This window comes from Canis aureus, chromosome 9 (assembly GCF_053574225.1).
Source record: "Canis aureus isolate CA01 chromosome 9, VMU_Caureus_v.1.0, whole genome shotgun sequence".
In the NCBI taxonomy this organism is placed as follows: domain Eukaryota; kingdom Metazoa; phylum Chordata; class Mammalia; order Carnivora; family Canidae; genus Canis; species Canis aureus.
In genome coordinates this window covers 23,499,933-23,524,984 of record NC_135619.1, presented here as the reverse complement: position 1 = coordinate 23,524,984, position 25,052 = coordinate 23,499,933, and the positions used below count along the sequence as shown (strand labels likewise).

Below are 25,052 nucleotides of genomic sequence, written 5' to 3'. Positions count from 1 at the left end.
CCATATAAAAATACTTTTGCATACAATATGATCAACTGGAATGTATGCCTAGAATGCAAGGATGTTTCAACATTTGAAAACCAATCAATGTAAAATTCTCGGACAGAATAAAGGGAAGAATAAAGGGAAGAGAAACCAAACATGATCAACTCAACTGATACAGAAAGGGCATTCAACAAAATTCAACACAATTTATGATAAAAATACTCAACAAACTAGAAGGAGGAAATAACCTTGACATAATAGCAGCCATATATAAAAAAGCCCATAGTTAACAGCATATTCAATATGAAAGACTATAAGCTCTCCTTTATGATCAGTAACAAGACAATGACGTCTACTTTCACCACTTCTATTCAACATAGTACTGGAAGTCCTAGCCAGAGTAGTTAAACAGGAAAACGAAAGAAAAGGAATCCAAATTGGAAAGGAAGAAGTAAGATTATCCATTTGCAGATGTTATGATTTTATATGTAATAAACTCTATATAAAATTTCCTCAAAAATTTCTAGAAGAAACAAATTCAGTAAATTGTGGCAGGATACAAAGTCAAGACACAAAAGCCAGTTGAAATTATATAGTCTAATAATGAACAATCCAAAAGGAGATTAAGAAAACAATTCCATTTACAATGGCATCAAAAATTATAAAATACTTAGGAATTAATTTAACTAGGAAAGTGAAAGACTTGTAAACACTACAAAAAATGGCTAAAAAAGTTAAAGACATCAATAAATGAAAACATACTCCATATTCATAGATTGGAAGGTTTAATATATTAAGATGTCAGTAGTGCTCAAAGTGATCTACAGATTTAGTGTAATCCCTATCAAAATTCCAATTAAGTATTTTGCAAAACTAGATAAAAATTCATATGAAAACTCAAGGGGCCCTGAATAACAAAAACAATCTTCGTATTTCCTGGTTTCAAACTGTATCACAAACCTATAGTAATCAAAACAGTATGGTATAGGAATAAAGACAGATGTATAGATCAATGGAACAGAATAGTGAGGCCAGAAATAAACCCTCACAAAGAAATAAACCCTCACAAATAGGGTCTAATGATTTTCAGCAAGGGTGCCAAGATCATTCAATGGGGGAATGGACAGCCTTTTGGAAAAAGTGGATATCCTTATTTAAAAAATGAAGTTGGTCCCATATATCATATTAAAGAACAAAAAATATTCAAAATGGAACAAAGACATAGAACTAAAATTATAGAATTCTTTTCTTTAATTTTTTAAAATTTATTTATGATAGTCACACAGAGAGAGAGAGAGGCAGAGACATAGGCAGAGGGAGAAGCAGGCTCCATGCACCGGGAGCCTGACGTGGGATTCGATCCCGGGTCTCCAGGATCCCGCCCTGGGCCAAAGGCAGGCGCTAAACCGCTGCGCCACCCAGGGATCCCAAATTATAGAATTCTTAGAAGAAAATATAAGGCAAAACCTTTACTTTGACTGGATTTGGTAGTGATTTCTTAGCTATACCAAAGACATCTTGGTCTTTGATAAGACCAAGACTTAAGCAACAAAAGAAAATAGAAAAAAAATAAATTTATGGAAAGTAAAAAAAAAAAAAAAAAAAAAAAAAGTGCATCAAAAACAGTTTCAACAGACTAAAAAGAAAATCCATAGAATGGGAGAAAATATTTGAAATCATATATCATTATGGCTTAATACCCAGAATACATAAGGAATTCTTAAAATTCAACAACAACAACAAAAAAACCCAATTCAAAAATGGGCAAAGGATTTAAATAGACATAACTTGAAAGAAGATTTATGAATGAGCATATAAGCACATGAAAATATGCTTCAACATATCATTAGGGAGATATAAATTAAAGCTACAATGATATCACCTTAGATCCACTAGGATGGCTATTACTGAGCACCAACACACACACACACACACACACACACACACACACAGCCCAGAAAAAACAATAACAAAATTCAGATAATAGCAAGGGTTGGCACAATACAGAGAAATTGGATTCTGATGCATGGCTGGTGGGAATTTAAAATATCATAGCTGCTATAAAAAGAAATATGGCATTTCCCAGAAAAAAAATCAAAAATAAAATTACCATATGATTCAACATTTCTACTTCTGGGAGTATACCGCAAAGAAAAAACAAGGTATTAAAGAGATATCAATGTCTATAGCAGCATTATTCACAATAGCTAAACATGGAATCAAGCCAAGTATTCATGGACTGTTGAATGGATTAAAAAAATAAGGTGTATGCATACAATGCAATATTGTCCCTCCTTAAAAATTAAGGAAATCCTGACTTGTTACCATATGCACGAATCTTGAGAACATTAGATTAAGTAAAATCAGTAAATCACAAAGATAATATTGTATGATTACACTTATTTGGGGCATTTAGAATAGTCAAAAATCATAGAGACAAAATATAGAATGGTTGTTGCCAGAAGCTGAGGAGAAGGTGGTTTGGGGAATTAATTTTTAGTGGGTACAGAGTTTCAGTTTTACAAAATGGAAGAGTTGAGTTGGATGGCAGTGATGGTTGCACAATATTGATATACTTAATACTGAACCTAAAAATGGTGAAAATGATAATTTTATGTTACTGCATTTTACCAATTTTAGATTACCATATTTTACCACAATTAAAAAAAAAAGGAAAAACAGTTAAAAAAGCTTACGGACAGTAAAGTAAAAACTCTGGCTAGAAATGTAATCTAACTTAACAGGAAAAAAAGTTACTTTGCTGCTTCTGGTGCTTTTGAAACTGTGTGTTTTGGTGAATTCCAGAAAGTCCATGGATTTCAAACTGTGGGGTGAATTTAAGATCTAGTTTGCTTCCAATAGACAAACTTGGCTGGTTTATGCTTGGTTATCCTTGTATCAAGTACAGATATTAATAGAATCCATTTCTAAAATTATTTAATGATACATTCACACTTAGTAATGGACTTTCTCCATGATTTAGAAGGTAAAAAAGGAACAAAGTTCTGTCTAATTATAGTGTTTACACTGAAGAGGCTGTATGTAGATTTTGTTATATTTGGAGAAAATTTTTATTCTTTTATATGGGCCCACAGATATAGTATTCAACTTCATATGTTTGAACATATGCATGCATCTGATTCACTAGGTTTTGAGCTTATACCTCTATGTTAATACAAAACCCATGTGATTCTGACATTGGTGGTCTATGTTTTCAGAAAGGTGATTTAGATTGGCTTTTTGACTTCACCTGTATCTAAGAGATGTAAATATATGTGCATGTATGTGTGATTTTTATAATTATACATTTATTTTTTAGGTATTTGTTTATTTAACAAATGGGCAGGGAGCCTGACATGGGGCTTGATCCTCAAGACCCTGGGATCATGACTTGAGCCAAAGGCGGACACTTAACTGACTGAGCCACCCAGACACCCTTATTTATTTGAGAGAGAGAGAGAGAGAGAATCTGAAGTAGACTCCACATTCAGCATCAGAGCCCAGTTCAGGGCTTGATCTCTCAATCGGGAGATCATGAGCTGAGCTCCAACTGAAAATTGGGTGCTTAACTGACTGAGCCACCCAGGTACCCCTGTAAATATGCATTTATTGGCCACAAAAAAAAAATCCACATTCTTTATTCTCACAGAGATGGAAAAACATCTAGAACTATTAAATTGTGAATAAAGGCTAACCTGGAATATTTTACGGAATGTTTCCCCTCTACATGATTTTCCTCACTTCTCTGGCAATAATCCATAGTGAATAATAGGGTTAGAAGGAAGGCTTGTGTGCTTGACACAATATTTCAGGCAATGTAAATAACAGTGTCACCTGGTTATGTTTTAGGGGGAAAATCACTCCAACAGAGAGGAGTGGACTAAACATGGAAGTTAGAGAACTTGGTGCTGCCTGATCCATAATCTTCTTCCGATCTTCAAATGTTTAATACTTATGAGTGTGTGTGTGTGTGTGTGTGTGTGTTTTGTTTTGTTTTGAGCAGGGTGGACAGTTATATTAAGTGTACACTTTATTCTTTTAGGTGAAACAATAAGATTAGAATTGAGATAGATAATAGAAATAAATGTGTGAAGGAGTTTAGAAAATAGTGGAATTGAGCACTTTTGTGGCACCTGTCCAATTTATGGAGCTTGCTCTGAGAAATGCTCCAAACTCACTATTGCATACTTTCTAGCCATGTTTTTTCATGTAAAGTTCTCCCTCTGTATTCCTATTCATACTTGCAAATACACATACACAGAGTAAACTGAGGAAGGGACACAGCCATCCAGGGTGACAAAATCTAGAGTTAAGCTTATCCAGTTAGTGTTTTGCTGTATGACTGAACATACTCATAATTATGTTCTAATACAACATTCTCACCCATTCTATTTCTAAATAAATGCCCCCTTTCACTGTCTTCATAGATTGCATAGGTTATTAAAATTTTAAGTTCATTTTTTTTTCTCAGTATCGCAAATGGAAAATGTTTACTGATTAAGCTACTAGAAGGGAGGGGGCTAAAATTATTTATGGCCTCATTATAGGCAATGTAGTTCCACATTAAGTGTGGGAATTTAGTATCCTGTGCAGAGTGAACAGAGGGAAAGAGAGCATAAATATATGTCACTCTGGCTTCTCTGGAAGCATAAATTCCAATGCTGAGGTTTGAATTCTGATTACAGTCATTTGAAAATGAGATCACAAAAATAAAACAGTTTTCTAACAACATAAATAATCTGGAAGCATTAAAACTACAAGCAATTATAAGCAGTTATGTATAGTTATAAATGATCTATAAATCAATAATTTTACTAGACTCTTAATCTGCCTGATTTTCTTTTAATTATAAAACTGCTCTTTTAACATTATTGAGTCCTCTGACTCGTGAATATATATCTCCATTTGTTTAGGTATTTTTTAATATCTCTCAGCAATATACATTTTTTTAAAGATTTTATTTATTTATTCATGAAAGACACAGATAGAGAGGCAGAGACATAGACAGAGGAGAAGCAGGCTCCATGCAGGGAGCCCGACGCGGGACTCCATCCCGGGACTCCAGGATCACTCCCTGGGCCAAAGGCAGGCGCCAAACTGGGGAGCCACCCAGGGATCCCCAGCAATATACAAATCTTAAGTCGAATTTACACCGAGCATTTCATATTTTATTGCCTTTTAAAATTGAATTGTTTTGATGATTTCAACTTGTAAGTTTTTATTTCCTGTTGATAAAAATACTTTGATACTGATCTCATTTCTTTTCTTATTAATTTTACTATCAACATTTTAGATTCCATTTCATTTTCTACATACGCTACCATGCCATCCACATACAATGATAGTTTTCCTCTTGCTTTCCAAAATAGATACCTTGCTTTTTCTTGTCTAACTGTAGTGGTGAAAACTTTCAGCCCAGTGTTTTATTGTTTGTGTTTTTGTGGACATATCAAATAAAGAATTTCCTGATTCAAGGACATAAAGATTTGTTTCTGTTTTCTTCTTCTAAGTAATTTATGATTTTATTCCTTACCTTTTAATTTATGATCCAATTCAAGTTAAATATTGTGTATGATCTGAAGTAGGGTTCAAAATTTATACTTTTGAATGTAGATGTCCTTAATCCTTTTTAATTTTTATGATATTTAATGTTTGCTTTCTAGTTGTCATTATATATTTGGATCTTACTTTTTCATATAACTGAATCTTTGTTATTTATTTGAAATGTCATGAACATTTACAATACTTGTGACCACTGATATATTTGAATTTAAATCTATCAACTTGCTTTTTAAAAAATATATTTGTACAATCTATAATTTATTTTGTTTTTTAAAAAAAAATTGGCCTTTTTCATTGCGGTTTTTTTAATGATTAATTTTATCTCCTCTCTTAACAAAATTATTCAATTATGTCTTAGTAAAAGAAAGATAAATTCTTATTTAATCTATGTAAATAAAAATATTGCTATTAAGGTAAGAATACTCAGGAAGAGTTTCCAACCTTTGGAGAGGTCAGGCAGGGACAATAATATATCATTGAAAATGTTTAACTTCAGTTTACAAGAGCAGAGTCTGCTCAATTTTGAGCTATCCTTATCTTGAAAGAGAAAGTTATTTCTTATCTATCCAGAAAATATAAAATTAAAATGTAAATCATATTCCAGCCAAAAACCATAATTACCCCTCATTAGTTCATTTGGTCTCATGTAATTGTTTTTCTACTCCAATTTGGGTTTGTAGTCTTATAAACCCATTTGCCTCTTTTTTTTTTTAATTTTTAAATTTGTTTATTCATGAGAGAGAGAGATAGAGAGAGAGAGAGAGAGGCGGAGATACAGGCAGAGAGAGAAGCAGGCTCCATGCAGGGAGCTCAACATGGGATTCAATCCCAGGTCTTCAGGATCACGCCCTGGGCCCGAAGGCAGCTGCGCTAAACCACTGAGCCACCTGGGCTGCCCTTGCTTTTTGACTAGAATCTTAGAAATATCAGTTTGTCACTTTGGTGTAGCCTCAAAGCTGCTTAAGTGATGCCACCAGAAGCTTTTATCCAAAAACGCTGGGCAACTTCCTTTTCCAGAAGTCTTTGAGATAGTTCTTGGTTCAATATGAGTCAGTACAACCCGTGGATGATTAAAAGTGCTTTCAGGGAAGCATCACATTAAAGCAAAACCTAACTGCTGGTGACAAAAGACTTTAAATGACTGTGGTTAATTTCAAAAGAGAAAGATCTGATGAAAGTTCATAACAAATAATGCAACTGACAAATTTGGTTGATTCTGTGGCAACCAAAACAAAGAAAAAAAGTAATCCAAAAAACATTTTAGAAAAGACTATCTGTAAACAAAATGATTGACCCAATTTTCAGAAGTGGATATTCAGAAAGTTGATAAACATAATCTTTACAGGAAAAAATATTTAGCTGTAACAAATAATAATTCACAGTCATAATATGACACGGATATACTAAGCATATAGTTAGAATACACCAAGAATATATCAGGCTAAATACCAGATTTGGTAAGTCTAGAGATTCTGAACATCTGTATTTAAGTAAAACTTCGTAGGTAGGTGATGTAAATCCCCAGTTGAAAACTAGTGGCATAAAAAATGTTTACCAAGGAGGTAAAGTTGCAATCAAGTTAAAATTTTAGAAAATAACTGAAATGATGACTGATACTGTTTTTTTGTTGTTGGCTTATATCAGGCAAAGCAGCTCCAAGAGTGATGACTATAGTTATCATGGACAGAGAGGAAATTGACATAGGAAATTTCCATATAGCATTCAATGTTTGATTTATGTTACATTTTAGCACACTAACAAATTTAATCTAGGGCAGGGTAAGCATCACATCTGACTTGACAACACCTCCCATGAAAATAATTCATCAGTAATAGTCTATAATAGAGAAGAAAATAAGCAGTAAACCATGAAAACAACCCATTAAATTAAGCTAATTTTACTAAGATTTTAGCATAATTCATAGCTTTTCGGACTCAGGTGGTGGTATATTTCCTATGAAGGCAAACATAATTCCTATTCAAATTTTGCTTTGATTATGCTCTTTTTCATGTTCTGCAACAGATTAACAATTTATTCAGGACCAATCCAGGAATACACAAGGAGGGTCAGAACTAATTTAACAATATTACTAAGATGGCATTAAATACAAAATATTTATCATTATTATATAGAAATTAATAATAAGCATTCTAAATATTTAAATTTTATTTTCTAATAAGTAAACATCAATGTTTATAATGTACAAAGAAAGCTCCTGAGGTTCTCAAAAAACATGAAGAAAACAAAGAGCTAGGGAGACACAAACAAAAGAACTCCCTTCTTTCAGAACAAAAATACTTTCTACTACGAATAATAGAAAAGCTTTATTTCTCTGAAACTGGTGCTTCTAAGTACAGTCGAAATTACATATTACTTATAAATTTGACCAAAATAACTACCTTCTATTACACAGACAAAACTGGGAAGGGTTGCATTATCATACAGTAGCCTTTTGCAGCGAATTTGCAGAGCTCATGAAAATACACAGCATAGCTCTCTACAGCCAGATACATCATATATACAGTTCTCAAAGAGGCAGAAATGAATGTTCCTTACATACCTAAAGATATAGTCTTTCTATAGCATGCCAAATTAAAAGACAAAATTATACAAAATCAGATCAGACTTAAAGTATATAAAATTCAATTGTAGCATTGTCTTATTTAAAAATAATCTAGGTAACTAATAAATATCCCTAAAGTCAGGTTACTATCAGTCCAAGTTCATAGGTTACTAAAGTTCTTTGAAATTGTCTTCCACCTGGCACACTACAAAATATATTTATTATTTTAAGAGTTTGACAGAATAATGATTTAATTTGGTTTAAAATTCTTACACTTCTCATAATCATTAACATTAAATAGAAGTAATGCTAGCTCCTTGAGTTAAACTTGTATCAGTTTGGAGAAAAATACCTAAGTATAATTAAAATGTATGTGTATGTTACACTTAAAACTGATAAAAAGAAAAAGGTTTCTTTCTCATGGAAGATTATAAAAGAGCTATTACAGCATTACAGGAAAACACACATAAGCATAAATGTTTTTATTAAACCAAAAATATTAAGCTAATATGGTTTGCCAAAGGTTAACCTTAATTATGTGGATTTGAATTCTTAAAGATTTTCAAGTTAGTTTCCCAAAGGACACTTTTAAAAACCTAGAGAGCTGAAAGGCTTAAAGTTCAATTTCCTAATTTACAAAAATAAATAAATAAATAAATAAATAAATAAATAAATTGGAATATTAGATTTATGTAAGGTCTGTAAATCTGTAAGCCTATCAGAATTTAGCTCTTTTATGAGATTTTATAATCTAATTTGGTATTATTAGCTAGAGGTAAGAAATACAATACACTTAATCAGTGGTAAAGACTTCTTTGAATGATAGACACACGAATGTACATATAGTCACATATCAGGGCTTAGAAATTCAATTCTAAAATCCCATTCCTGGGTCAACAGTAAACACACATATGCAAAACTCTTAGGTCTAAGTATAGTCGAAACTATTAAGTATAGTTGAAACAGGTCAAAGATCTGTTCTCTTTCCAGTAGGAACACATTCTTTATTGATTTGTGCTCAGAACAGAGAAAGAGTAAAGAATAACAAACTAGATTATCTGTTGTCTCTTGCTCGGAAAGCTAAGAGCTCCACAAACCCTTCATCTGCTTATGGAGATCAAATATTTTTAGACAATAAAAGGAAGATAACTTATTGGCTAGAAACAAACCAAAAATAAAAGAAGAAACCAGCATCAAAATTAAGACAATAGTAAAAAAAAAAAAAATCAAAAAGTCATTCCTCTGCTCTAGGTGAGTAAGACTTAGAAGCCTAAGATCTCTTCCACTAGTTCCCTAGGTCACTAGCCAAGAAAGGAGCAAAAAAGGCATTCTTATCTAGGTGGAGTAAATGAGGACTTGAAAAAGAAATCTGTATGATCAGTGAGTCAGGACATAGAAACTATGGGGGAAAAAGCATTGGACAATTAAGAAGATTATTTTATTCAGGCTATTTCAATGGAGAGAAAGTTCATTTCTGCAGAAAAATGTCTTAAAGAAAAGGGAGCCTTAGGTTTTATAGAGGCAGTTAAACAAAAAAGGAGTTTGACCTGTTTCAACTATACTTAATAGTTTCGACTATACTTAGACCTAAGAGTTTTGCATATGTGTGTTTACTGTTGACCCAGGAATGGGATTTTAGAATTGAATTTCTAAGCCCTGATATGTGACTATATGTACATTCGTGTGTCTATCATTCAAAGAAGTCTTTACCACTGATTAAGTGTATTGTATTTCTTACCTCTAGCTAATAATACCAAATTAGATTATAAAATCTCATAAAAGAGCTAAATTCTGATAGGCTTACAGATTTACAGACCTTACATAAATCTAATATTCCAATTTATTTATTTATTTATTTATTTATTTATTTTTGTAAATTAGGAAATTGAACTTTAAGCCTTTCAGCTCTCTAGGTTTTTAAAAGTGTCCTTTGGGAAACTAACTTGAAAGTGGAGGAAATGAGGACTTGAAAAAGAAATCTGTATGATCAGTGAGTCAGGACATAGAAACTATGGGGGAAAAAGCATTGGACAATTAAGAAGATTATTTTATTCAGGCTATTTCAATGGAGAGAAAGTTCATTTCTGCAGAAAAATGTCTTAAAGAAAAGGGAGCCTTAGGTTTTATAGAGGCAGTTAAACAAAAAAGGAGTCATGACGAAGGAGACCATTGGGAAAGATGGTCCCTTGCAGTTAATTGTGTTTCCAAAGGTAAAGTAGTGAGGAATTTCTCAACCATCATACTTTTCAGGTGCACAGAAATCAAAGTTTAACACTGTTAAGAGTAGGCATGCGTTGTCCCTCCATTCCTGTTTGTCAGCAAGGAAATTCTCAAGGAAGTGACCAAGATCTTAAAGTACCTCTCAGCTGGACTAAACTTTAGACAGATTCCTGCTGACCATAACTCATAATGTCCTTTTCTAAGAGCACTTTACTTTAGAACATTTATCATAGCAAAGTCTTTATCTGCCTCTTTAAAATATATATAAATCTTCTAAAAAAAACCTCTTGACACTTTTAGGATCCAGGAAATGTCTTTCTCAAGGACCTAACAAATCAACTCTTTCTAATGTAAACATCAAAGTAGATTGTACCCCAGTCTCCTAGTCTCTGTGGGAGGGTAGCAACCAATGAGCACCAATTAGCAAACACAAATGGCCTAATCACAGAGAAAAATATTTGCAAATTCAGAAATAAGTCCTATTAATTCCCAATAACCCCCATTAAATAACAAATAACAGACCACTGATCAACTTGATGACCTCCGTCAGTACTTTTCCAGGAGCTCATCCCAGTGCTAAAAATGCCTGAACATTTCTTATGAATGTATGTATGTAAAATAGAGTTGAGTTCAAGTCTCTCTTTCCCTATTGAAATAACCCTGAATAAAATCTTTTTGCCTGTTTAACTTTGTCTGGTGCAGTTTTTGCTTTAACAGAAGTAAGCTAGGCAGTCGTAAAGCTTAACATCATTTGTTTTCATCTCTCAAGAATGACTGTCATTCATTACCTGAAGTACAATATCTGCTTGAAGCAGAAATATATCACATAGATTAGTTTCAATTATTAAGATAAAAAAGTATTTCATTATACTGAAATAGGCTGGAAACTCATTGGTTGGATTCTTTTAATACAATTTTTAGTAGGTTGAATACATCATTCCATAGTGTAAGAAAAATTAATAATTGAAAATAATCTTAAATGTTTAGGTCTTTTTTTTTGTTCAGATAGCCACACTAATGTCAAATCTATGAATAAAAAAGAAGGCTTCTCTCCCTGCAATCCTCTGACTATATCAAGTTCTTTGAGCTTTTATGTGTCTCACCACGCCAATTCTCAATCTGAAATGTTTTCAACTCTTCAACTGATTGTCTTGAACTCGACTTTTAAGATTTCATTGTCAAAGGACTTTGAGATCATGCATAGCTTTATCTCCAGTAATTCAAGTTGGGAATAATTAGAAAAAAAGAACTAGAACTTTGGAACATCAAAGGACAGAAAGCTGAAATGACAGATCAGGAGCAAAGGTAGAGATAAAAGGCAGATGAGACAAAGCCAACCTCCTCAGAATTATTTGCAACAGTCTCAAAAATGAACTGAGCTAAAACCTGTAAGACATTAAAGGACTGAAGTTTAAAACGATATGCCCTATTCTAATAGGTAAATTCTTACATTAAACTATCATGGGCAGAATTAAAATTAAATTGTATAACTATACAATTGAATGTGAAATGTGGATTAAGATTTCTCTGGTAGAGCAAGATTTGTTTATATATGGGTTGAACAATAGCTTAGAAAATTTAAACCTAAAAAAACAAAAACAAAAACCTCAACTCAAGAAAAAAATGTTACAAGCATTCTTTGAAATTAGACTTCTAAAATAGCAAGAGATTCTGAATAGGAATTAATTGATACTGATTAATGAGCTTTGTAAGTTACCAACTCTAATATTTTATAATATATAAAATAATACCAAATTATTTTCATTAATGTGTTTTAAACTTTTTTTTCGCATTAGGGTTTTAAGATCCTTAATCATGGCATTTTTGTACAATGTGGAACCAAAGAGACACTTTTTTTTCCCCCCTCTGGGCATATGTTTTAATGGGCTGCCTCTGTAGAACATGAACTTTTTGGGAACAGGAGTAATTATTAGTCATCTAATCTATTTCCAATGGCTAATCCAGTGCCTTATCTATAGTGGAAATATCATAAGTGCTCAATAATTTCAGGTGACTCAAACATATAAGCAAAAAATGTGCACATATATGTTCAACACAGCATCAGTGATAAAAGCTAAAACAACAAAATGAGAATTCCTATGGGTGAAATAGTTTTCACATTCTAAAACATCTGTTAAGTGTATTTAATATAGATATCAGAATTGGATTTATGAAAATTACACAGGAACATGGATAATAATAATATTATGCAGGGAATTGTGATACATTTCTTTATATTAAATTTCTTTATATGAAAAAATATTACTGTTTTTAATAATTCCTTGAATCTTAAGAACACATCTTACCACCAATGAATTAAAATAATAATATCAAAGGGATGAAGAACAAGGAAAAATACATATGATAGTATCTTAGTAGTAGTAACTAAGCCAAATTCATAACCCATAGATTATGGAATTAAAAGTAAAAATTTCATGGTATAGAAATACAGCAGAGACATAAAAAGCTTTAGCTATTTTGCTCTTATATTACAATGTCTTTAAAAAAAAAAAAACTGTCCAAACACTGTGGGAAATGTACTCTATTCCCTAAATGTGCACATATACAAAAGGCCTTTGGTTGTCATTTTGGTTATAGAGCAAATAGAATGTGTGGACTATTTAACGAATGAAACAGTTCAGTGAACAACAAGAAATTAGAATTTGTAAAGGATACATACGGGCCATAGACAGCTTTTTATTGTAATTTTTATTTGTCTTTTTTTCAATATTCTTCAACAACTACAGAACAGTGCTGGAACTAGACAGGAAGTACTTGATTTTCTGTACCACAACTCCTCTCCTTTATTCTGACTGACTCTATTAACAAACTCATCTATACATTCTTCCAATAATACTTTCTGATAAAACATTCTTAATTTATCCTCTTTAGCCATGGTTCCTATTAGAATGGACAAATTATCGTCATTCTCTGATTTTTTTTCCAAGAAAACAAGCAATTTCCTTATTCTTTGGGAGCTGAGCTTTTTCTCTCTGGTAGCAAAATTGATATTAAATATTTAAAAAATACATTTTAAATATCTGGTTGAGAAAATACCTAATGTGCCTTTTTTTTAATTTTTATTTATTTATGATAGTCACAGAGAGAGAGATTAATGTGCCTTTTTAGCTTTATGCTTTCAACACTTTAAGATTATATAGAATTACTACCAATTTCCATACTTTTCTAAAGAGAGTTGCATAAAACCCGCTTAGCCTCATCAAAGAATACAAAGCAACAACAAATATTTGCCTTCTTTATGTTGCCAGGTAGTATATTGGATGTTTCTATGTTTTCTTGGTATTGGTTGAAAATACAATATTCTGTAACTAAGTCATACCCATCCACACCTCTAGAAATTGAAACCTACAAGTAGCCACTATGTTCATACCAACCACAAAACAACTAGATATTAAACCAGCAATTTAACTGATCACACAAGAAGAAATAATGCAGGAAAATCCATTTGAAAATTAGCAATACACCTTGCAGTATTTTCAAGTTCAATTAAATTATCCATTATATTAAACTTATTATAGTCTTATCATGTGAATCTGATGTGCAATTCTTGAATCATTGAAAGATATATTTTCAACACATAAAGTAGAACAATTTTGATGACTGTTTTTATTTTTATTGTTTTTATCAAGTAGAAAATCCTGATTTCTTCAAAGGGACTCTAAACTTAATGAAACTTCTCACCATGTATTATGTTTAAATATAAAGGTATCTACAACTGAAGATAATTTAAAATGTATAATTTTATATAAATTTAATTCATACTATAATCTTAAAGAGTAAATTCATGATTCAGACACATCTTTGTCAGCAATTTTATTTATATATTAATTATTGAGGAAATCACTAAGGAGTTCTAAAAAATGATTCAAAATAGAAGGCAAACAGGAGACATATTTGTAGGCAATTGGGAATGCAAAATTGGCTTATTCCACAAATGTATTTTTGAATTATTTCTTAAAGAGGGATGAGAAAGAATGCCCTGATTCCATCAAGGATGTCAAAGAGATGGGAACCAACAAAAATATCCAGGTATCAAATCAGAGTTAAGAGCCCAGGAACTCCATGTAGAGAGAGTGGAGTTCAGACTCCCATGCTGACTTACCACATCTTTACAGCTGAAAGGACAAGGGACCTCTGTGAGTGCCGTTGGTCAAAGGCTGGGATCTGTGGCCACAGGCAGTGCAGACCGGGTGAGTCTTAGTGGGACTTCCATTATCTGTGAAAAAAAACAAAACAAAACAAACAAACAAACAAACAAAAAACGATCAAATGAGAATAAGAAAGTCTGTTTATTCAGAACTTTCTGTGGTGAGGGAGTCAGCTGCCATCACTTGCGTTTGGTACAGCCTCAAAATCAGACAATGGAATCGGAAACAGAGTAGAAAAAAGAGAAAGTGTCAGGTGTGCCCTAAAGCTTGGAAGCCACTGGGATAGAGAATCTAGAAGCAGGCTAACTGAAAATGGAACATCCTACATGAGTGGTTATTGGTACTTTTAGCTTTCTCTGGTTGGTCTTAAGATGGAATCTTGGACAAAAAAAAAAAAAATAGATAAGCAGTCAGTTATTAATCAAGACCTGGTCATTATTAGCTGCTTTTGGAGACATTGTTTGACTTCATGGATTGTTATTGAAAAGAGCAGTCTGACTTCCCATAAGCCTTATACACAAGATTTACAGCAGGCTGTCCTCCTGATAAATTGTTGTAGATAAAGGGTTGGTACCCAATGATATTAATACGTATTAATGGCTATCACTTATTTGTTTTAATTAAGAATTGCTGAAATAAGGAAGCCTAGGTGGCTCAGCAGTTTAGTGCCACCTTTGGCCCAGGGCGTGATCCTGGAGACTCGGGATCGAGTCCCACGTCGGGCTCCCTGCATGAGCCTGCTTCTCCTCTGCCTGCGTCTCTGCCTCTCTGTGTGTCTCTCATGAATAAATAAATAAAATATTAAAAAAAAAGAATTGCTGAAATATATTTAAAAGTATCCTGTCCATTTAAAAGCCTGTCCCAAATTTTCATGGGTAGTTAAATATAGATTTAATATACCTAACACATGGATGCCTGGGTGGCTCATCGGTTGAGTGTCTGCCTTTGGCCCAAGGACTGACCTGGAGTCCCGGGATCAAGTCCCACGTCAGGCTCCCTGCATAGAGCCTGCTTCTCCCTCTGCCTGTGTATCTGCCTCTGTGTGTGTGTGTGTGTCTCTCATGAATAAATAAAATCTTAAAAAAAAAAAAAATATATATATATATATATATATATACCTAACACATATGTGTATAGTTAGAACATACACAACACATATTTAAACTGCATGTGTTTATATGTGTGTATATGTATGGATATGTACATATTTATAAGCACATATATTTTTTAGCCATTAAAATTGTCACTTATTTCCCAGTATAGTTTTCAAACAGAAAGTTAGCATGTAAATTTAAGTTCCATGTTCTTACTGATTTCTTCTTTCCTTTGATCCAAATACTTTTTACACATGTCTTTAAACGGTTAGTCTGAGTTTGGAGGACGGGATGGGGAAAGATTTGAACCTTGCCAGCTGGGTCATAGCTGTTGTTTGTATTTTTCATTTAGGTAACAATTAAAGGTATCCATATAATGTGAAATAATTTCCTTACAATTTTTTTATTATTTGTTTCTATGATGGAATTCCAAGAGTATAATTTGTACTACAATGATTCAGAAAAAAATGTGCAAAGATAATTAGGTAATGACAATGATAGCTCTCTGCTGCGAAAAGGCATACTCTGTGCCTGTGACCATTCTAAGGGCATTTGATTATCTTATTCCATCCTCACAAGAACATTGAGAACTATTATCATCATTCCTGCTTTACAGACAATAAAGATGACTAAGAATTGAGGATATTTAGATTAACTTGCCTTTAGTCTCCCACTAATCTTGGAGCCTGGATTTGAATCCAAGTATCTAGCTTTCCTGTTTGTGTGCTGAACCATCCTAGCACATTGCTACTATATAAGAAGGTGGTAAAAGCAGTACTATTTCCATGGGCCTGCATTTTACTTTGTTTTTTATTGGCAATAAAAGTTTGTTTTTATCAATAAAAATGACAGAATTCATAATCAAAAGGTGTTAATCAAATAAATGCTTTTGTTAAAAATTCAGTACAAGAAAAGTAATCGATACGTACAATAATGATTCACATACAATTCATTCTGTAGTAATCAAAATCTATCCCTTAGGAGATGGTATGGCAAAGTGAGAATACAGAATTTAGAGTAATAATTAACCCTTTAGGGTACTTGACTACATGCTAGTCTTTTATCTCAAAAATTTCCTCTGCTATGTCTCATGTAATGTTTATACTTACCCTAGGAGGCAAATACTAGTATTGGCCCATACAGCTAAGGACCAAGAAAGAGAAGTAAGCAAAATGAAGTCAAAGAGCTGTTATCAACAAAGGCATGACTCAATCCAGGTTTGATTCCAAAGCTTATACTTTCTGGGGAGATTTGAGGTTAATTTCAGTCTACTCACATATTCAAATGACTAACATGGGCAATTAGATTTCCTCAGATTCAGTTGCTCTATCCAGTGACATAATAATATCTCTTTCAGAAGATACTTTTTAAGGACTAGAAATGTTCATGTTCCTGCCTTGTAATAGAAAACCTTAAATAAATGGTAGATATTAATATTTATTAATATTATTTGGCACACTGATTACAAGTATATTTATTTCACTTGTATTGAATAGTCTATGTTTCCTTGCAGTTTCATAGCACCCAATAACCAAGAGAGCCTCAATACACCTCTCAGCTTTCAAAACTTTAGACAGGATCCTTTCCCTAGGGACAATAGGTCCCTGACCTTTCTTAAAGCATTTACTTTAGAACATTTGTAATTGTAAATCCTTTTTCTGCCTCTATGAAATATATGTCAATCTCTTAGCTTTTGGTCTGTTTTACAACAGAGAAAATGTCTTTCTTGAGGACCTGGGAACTATCTGACATGTAAACAGCGACAGGGATAGCACCTCTACCTTCTCTCTCTGAGATATGTGGGAGTCTAATTTCTATGGGTGCTAATGAGCAAACATAGATGGCCTAATCACAGAGAAAAACCTCTGCAGTCTCAGGAATAACACATCCACTGATCAGCCATTCCCCAATTCCTCACCTGAAATGTCCCCCTCATTAGCTTACCTCAGTGCTGAAATTTCTACCCTAACACCAGGGTTTTTTTTTCTTTTCCTTTTTTTTTTTTTTTCTCAGTGAAGTTGAGTTCAGTCTCCCTCACCTACTACCATAATATCAGATTAAAATCAATCTCTTTTCCTCTTCAGGTGCTGTTTCATTTATTTTAACACCTGGAAGGCATTTTAATGTGATGCTTACCTATAAAATGGCTTAAATGCAAAGACTTCTATATAATTATTATTAGGTGATGTGAAATACACTTTGAAAAACAGATACATCCTCTGTGAGGATCATTGTTTAGAAGCTGGAGTTTCAATGTAGACAGAAAAGAATGGGAATCCTCTTTGCAGCACATCGGTGTTACTGCTTTTGAGGACCCTTGTCAGAAATAACAAGCTCTAAGGGGTTTTCTAGAGTGATAAAATATTTAATAAAAGTAAGAAAAAGAGGCACAGGAGACCTCAGCAGCTCTTTTGCCCTTTGAAATACATTACTCGCCTGAAAGCTATTAGCTTAATACTCTTTTCTAGTAAAAACTATAATTCATCTTCTAAAAACCAAAGGATTTCATTGGATCTGTAAAACTTCTCTTCATCTTCGTTCAAGGTCCAAGACCCAATATAATACAAAACCATCTCTTTGCATGCACGAGGTGATAATGTGAGGGACAAGGTATTATAATAATGTCATTTTCCCTATCAACTAACAATCAACAAATCTTCGGTGCTAAAAGGACAGCAGTAACTTGGTCAATTACCTCCCAATTCTATGCACTGATGTGAAGAAATCTGAGATGAGCATACCACTGACCTTATGAGGTTACTCTCCCATGAATTGTTTAATGATTATCTTCACAGACTGATAGTATCCCTGGGTTATCCATTTTATTTTTCTTATATAAAAGCTAAAGTTCATGGACTGGCCAAACTGTCACTAAATGGGCTCTCCAGAATGGAGACACACATTTTCTAAGCCACACTTGTCAACAGCAGTTAGTTTTTCTTTGAGTATTCTTTATTTTCACAGGTCCTCTTTGATACTGCCTAAGAACCAAGAAAAATAACTAAATATTAAGCTTGTTTTTAAAGAAAAATATTTTTGTCATTCTACAAATTTTAGAATAACAAAAAATAACTATATGAATATTTACTTTGACTTTTCAAATAAATTGATGAATTTTATGTGAACAATTTTTAAATGTGCTGACATTAGTTTAAAATGTTTATTGACTTATATCCATATTTAATTATCTTAGAAGTCATAATAGGGTGGTTGAGATTTCCACTTTCAAAATTTGGTAAGATAAATGCAGCAATCAAAGCAATGTATTAAGCATCTACTATATGACAGCAGGTAGGTGTGCATTATCTAATTTAATGCTCAACAACAACTCTGTGAGGTTGTTATGATTTTTATTCATCCCTTGTACTTAAGGAAGCAGAGCCAAAATATGTGTGTATAGTATGCATAGCATGGTTGCCTCAGCAGCAGAGCTGGAATTTGGAACTGACCCAGTTCTGTCTAATAACAAAAGTGCTCTCTGCTTCTCAGGAAAAAAAAAAAAAAAAAGGAGAAGAAGAAAGAAAAAGAAGACGTTTATATAGCATTTCCATTTAATTTGGAAGAATACTGTCATTTCTTCTCCTTCTTGGTATGACCATCCAATTAGTGATGCTAGCTTGGGTCCTTGGCATTCCAATTAACTCTGATGATTTGAAATGTTTTTTATAATGGAAATAGGCTGAGATCATCTTTATTAGACTAACATATTGATTCATGGGGCACCTTTTGATGAAGTATACATTCTGGACTGTTTGATGGAAATAGCTAAGTATTCACCAAGCATTTGATAGTGACAACCTTGCAATGATCAAAATGGGAAGATAGGGTCTCTGCTTCTATCTGAGACAAGACTGAAGGGCTACTTTTAAACTAGAATTTACACATGATAATGAATTTTCTCAGGGTAACTCTAAGTTTTAAAGGACTTATTTCAGATGACAGAAATGGGGATATTTTCTCTTCAAGAGATCATCTGACATACATAAGGCCAGAGAAGATCTAATGGGCAACCGTAAGAGTAGTCAGTTATGAAGGCAGCTTTCATGGGGTGATGGGATTCTACCAACAGAATAATGAAATCTCCTGATAAAAGTTCTGAAATGTGAGAAAGGTAGGCAGTTTAGGACATTCAAACTAAGAGTCAGTTTGAGGAGATATTGATAGGATAACCATATAATGTATCATGTAAATTGAAATGCCTATGAGATTAAAAGATGGGAGTGTGAACAACTAAGTTGGAATAACAGGGATAAACCAGCATTTTACCAGGGCATACCATCTCCTAAAAACTTGAAATCTGAAGCCATAGAATAAGAAGTATATAAGTATTTCAATCCTAATATTGCTCCCTATGAATTCTGTTAAGCTAACTTCAATACTATGAATTTATTTTATTTTTTAAAAGATTTTTATTTATTTATTAATGAGAGACACAGAGAGAGAGATACAGAGACATAGGGAGAGAGAGAAGCAGACTCCAAATAGGGAGCCTGATGCGGGACTCGATCCCCAGACCCCAGGATCACGCCCTGGGCCAATGATGGGCACTAAACCGCTGAGCCACCCAGGCAAACCAATTAATACGAATTTAATTCCTTATGCACATACTGAGAATAACTAACCTCTGCCTATTATTTATGCAGGTTAAATGTTAAATGTGTTAATATGCACATGGCGCCTAGGAATTGGCCAGCAATTTAGGTCTCAATGTGTATGGATCCATATTTCAGCTTTAATGGAGTGGACTTTGAAGCCTGAAGCCCTAGGTTTCACTATCTGCTGTATAAATACTAGTTGTATAACCTTGGATTAATGATGCTGCCTCCATTTCCTGATCTATAAAACTGGGATAAAGTAGTATGAGGATTAAATAAGTATACACACGTACAACATTTAGCAGAGTTCATTCCATAGTTTGCATTATATTATTGCTATAGTTACTATTAATTGAAACTCTTTATAATATTTGTAGTTGCTACATTGGCACAGTGGCCTTCTTTCAGTGTTTTGGTTATAAGAAAATAAAAAGGATTTTAAAAAAGAAAGAAAAAATGTCATTAAAATGAAAACCTTTAATTAATCATATCTTTAAATTACACTGTATATTTATCAAAATAATTATCCCTTTTCTGATGTTCTAGAAAAGGTGTAACAAAAATATGTTTTGCTTTTTATTTCTCCTCAAATTTCAAATTATTATTTATGCAAAATTATTTCAAACTGTGAGAGAATGTGGGAAGTCAGGGTGACATTTCTAACACTCATATTTTTTTCAGTTTTATTGGGAATAATTGGCATACATTGCTATATAAGTTTAATGAGTACAGCATGATGGTTTGATTTACATATATTGTAAAATGATTAACATCTATCTTCTCATTTAGACACAATAAAAAGAAAAAAAAAGTTTCTTGTTATAGGAACACATAGGATTTATTCTCTTAACTTTTCTAAACATCTTACAACACAATTAGTGTTGGTCATCGTTTCATGTTATATCCCTAATTATAGTGTTTAAGATAATCTATTTTCAGCTTGATTTTTCTCTTTATAAAATGATTTAATACAGATATTTCCTCATGTTTGATAAACCATTACCAAAGGAAAGTTATCTATGAATACTGAGCTATCATTTGAGAATTGAAAAATCTTAAACTCTTTACAGAAAAAAGAATGTTAATAAAATAAACATGGCTAGTATTAATGAAATTACTAACTTGATTACTAATAATTAAAATAAAAAACAAAATGAAATTATAAGAATTGTCACATAAGCACATCAAAACGTGCCCAACTTTACTACACCTGATGTAAACAAAAATAAAATAACACCCTAGTACCAAAATTCCACAAAGGCAAGAATTTTGGCTATTTTGTTTATTATCAAATTCCCATAATCTAAGCTAAGGGTGGCACAACGACCTGATAAACTTTTATCCAAAGTAATGCAAATACTAACATCTTGAATATACTGTTAGAAAATGTATACATATGTAAAAAATACATAATATATAGTTGGAGTATAAATAATATAGTTATACTGAGAGTCTTGTAGACATTAAAATTTTTTATGTCATCTATTGAGGAAATGCACTTACTATTCATTATTTTAAACAATAGCTTGCTCACCTCAACAAAGCTATTTAGTTAATGCATTGTTTATTAAAGTCAAAACAACATAGACAATTATGACAAAGTGGCAAATGCTTTTGCAGTTTTGACATAGCAATGAGCTAATTTTAAGAAATTTAAGAGCACTATAATAAAATACTTAGTAAAAGGGTTTATTTTGTTATGCAATGAATTATTAACTAGTACAATTATGACATGTATTCATGAGCTTGTAAATTTTTTTAGAATCTAGTTTTTAAAGAAAGGAATTACTATATAAGGTGTGCCAATTCTATCAATTCTGGCCCCTCTTCAAACTACACTAAACCAGAAACAAATTGTCTCTTAATCATTCTCAAATTAAAGCATACATTGCCACCTCAAAGAGAGTTACAAGGAAACTCTTTAAATTCCCTTAGTAGTACTTACTTTAAGGTAGAGAGTTATATTCTTCTCCAAGGTATAAGTCTTTTATTTGGGTGGAGGATGCAGGGAGTAATTTTTTCCAAAAATTTCTTCTGACATTCAGACTAGATAAACCATTTTCTGAATTAGGATATGTATTAATAATTTGTGATATTCTCTCTACCAGCTTACACTTTACTTTTAAAGGTACAGAACATGTTTATAGCTATGAATACAAAATCCAACTAAAAGAAGCATCTGTTTTAAGTCTACAGTTGGAAAAAATACAATTGATTCCTTTCAGAAAGTTTTGCTCATTAAAGGGTTTGCCTCAGGAAGAGACAACATCCCAAGGTGAGCCCATGTGGGGCAGCCAGCTGCAAAAAATAGTCCTAGGTCTTTGCCACATGTTCTGGGCTCTGCCAGAGGTGGCTCCCTGCTGGATGGGGGCTTGAGGTCACTCCAGTCAGCCACCACTTTCTCTTGTCTTTTAAACCACTCAGCTTTCCATTGCCTTGTCCTATCTCTAAGTTAGCCTTACATGGCTAAATGCCTTTGGGTTCAGTGATCATGAAGCTCTGGCCAAGTTGGCCCTAGGGTTACACCGAGGCTCAGGTTTCCACCCCATGTTCATCTGTCTATAAGCACTGTGAATCAGGCAGCAAAGAGCAAGATTAAAACTCATCTGGGGTTTTGAGTTGTTTTTGAGCGCTGAATGCTTTTAAAGTTAAATGTATTTCAAGTAAACAAACAAAGAAAAAAGATTAAATAACATGTCCAGAACAGCTAACAGATCAAAGAAGAAGAAGAAAAAAAAAGATAATGTATATATATATATGTACTGAAACAAATGAAAATGGAAACAAAACACACCAAAACACAAGATTCAGCAAAAGTAGTTCTAAGAAGTTTGTGCTAATAAATCCCCACTTTAAGAAAAAGAAATATCTCAAATAAACAACCTAACTTTATATTTTAGGAAACCAGAAAAAAAAAAGTCCAAAGTTACCAGAAGGAAGGAAATAACCAAGTACAAAGTAGAAACAAGTCAAATAGAGACTAGAAGACAATTTAAAACCTCAGTGATACAGAGTCTGCTTTTTGAATAAAGAAACAAAACAGAAAACCTGTTATCTAGACTTACCAAGAAAGAGAGGGGACTCAAATAAATAAAATTAGATATGAAAGAGGAACAGTATAACTGAGACCACAGAAATACAAAGGATCATGAAAGATGGCTATGAACAATCATATGCTCATACATTAGACAACCTAGAAGAAATGGATAAATTCCCAAAACATTCAACCTACCAAGACTGAATAATAAAGACACAGAAACATAATCATACAGATTACTAGCTGAATCAATAATCAAAGTCTCACAAAAAGTCCAGGACCAGATGGTTTTACTGGTGAATTTTAATAAACACTTAAGGAAGAATTAATAGCAATTCTTCCAAATGGTTCCAAAAATTGAAGAGTGGGCAACATTTCCAAACTCATTTTACAAGGCAACCATTACCCTAATATCAAAGATAGAAAAACACAGTGAAAAAATTACAGGCCAATATCCCTGATGAACATCAATGAAAACATTCTTAACAAGTATGAAATTCAATACAATAAAAGGATCGTGGACTATACGAGAGATGCAAGAATGGCTTACAACTGCAAATCAAGGGTGGTGGAAGGGGAGGAGGGTGGGGGGTGGGGGTGAATGGGTGACGGGCACTGAGGGGGGCACTTGACGGGATGAGCACTGGGTGTTATTCTGTATATTGGTAAATTGAACACCAATAAAAATAAATTTATTAAAAAAACCTGCAAATCAATACATGTGATGCACCACATTAGCAAAATATGTTAAAAATGATGTGATCTCAATAAATTCAGAAAAAGCATTTGACAAACTTCAACATCCATTCATAAAATGTCCTATAAAAAGGTATGGAAGGAATGTGCCTCAACATAATAAAGACTATTTATTACAAATCCACAGAGAACATCTAAATCAACTGTGAAAAGCTGAAAGCCTTTTCTCTAAGATTGGTAAAGTACAAGGATGCCTACTCTTGATACTTTTATTCAACATAGTTTTGAAAGTCCTAGCTAGAACAGTTGGGCAAGCAAAAGAAAGACCAGGCATTTAAAAGGGAAGGAAGAAGCAAAACTCTCTCCATTTAGGATGACACTGTATTTTATAGAGAAAGTCCTAAAACTCCACCAAAACAAACTGCTAGAATAAATATATTTACTAAAGATGAAGGATATAGAGAAGTGCCTGGGTGGCTGAGTTGGTTAGTTGTCTAATTCTTGATTTCAACTTAGGTCATGATCTCAAGGTTGTGGGATAGAGTTCTGCATGGGCTCCGTGCTCACCACAGAGTGTGCTTGTTCTTCTCCCTCTGCTCCTCCCCTCTCTTACTTGCTCTCCCTCTGTCTCTAAAATAAATAAATAAAAAAGAAAATTTTAAAGATGCAGGATACAAAATCAATATACCGAAGTGAGTTGCATTTCTCTACACCAACAATAAGAGAAATTTTAAAATATTCCATTTACAACTGCATCAAAAAGAGTAAAATACTTTTGAATAAATTTCAACAATGAGGTAAAAGACCTATACACTGAAAACTATAACACATTGATAAAATAAATTTAAAAAAGACACAAATATATGGAAAATATTCCATGCTCATTGAGAGAATAATATTTTTAAAATATTTATACCACCCTTGGGGAACCTAGGTGGCTCAGCTGGTTAAGCATTGACTCCTGGTTTTGGCTCAAGTCATGATCTCAGGGTCCTGAGATTGCGCCTCACATCAGGGCTGCCCCTGCACACCACAGAGTCTGCTTGAGATTCCTTCCCCCTCCCACTGGCTCCCTCTCTGCCCCCAAACCCCACTCAAACTTGCTGTCTCTCTTATATATAAATAAGTAAT

At 33.1% G+C, this 25,052-nt stretch overlaps 1 long non-coding RNA gene across 1 annotated transcript in view; it reads left to right on the top strand.

Annotated features, from left to right (window-relative positions):
• LOC144320065 (uncharacterized) overlaps window positions 1-25,052 on the top strand; it is a 56,369-nt gene that overhangs the window by 25,459 nt on the left and 5,858 nt on the right. The window contains exon 3 of the long non-coding RNA XR_013385650.1: window positions 16,708-16,810. This is a non-coding gene — a long non-coding RNA (uncharacterized LOC144320065). The remainder of the gene's footprint in view (window positions 1-16,707; window positions 16,811-25,052) is intronic.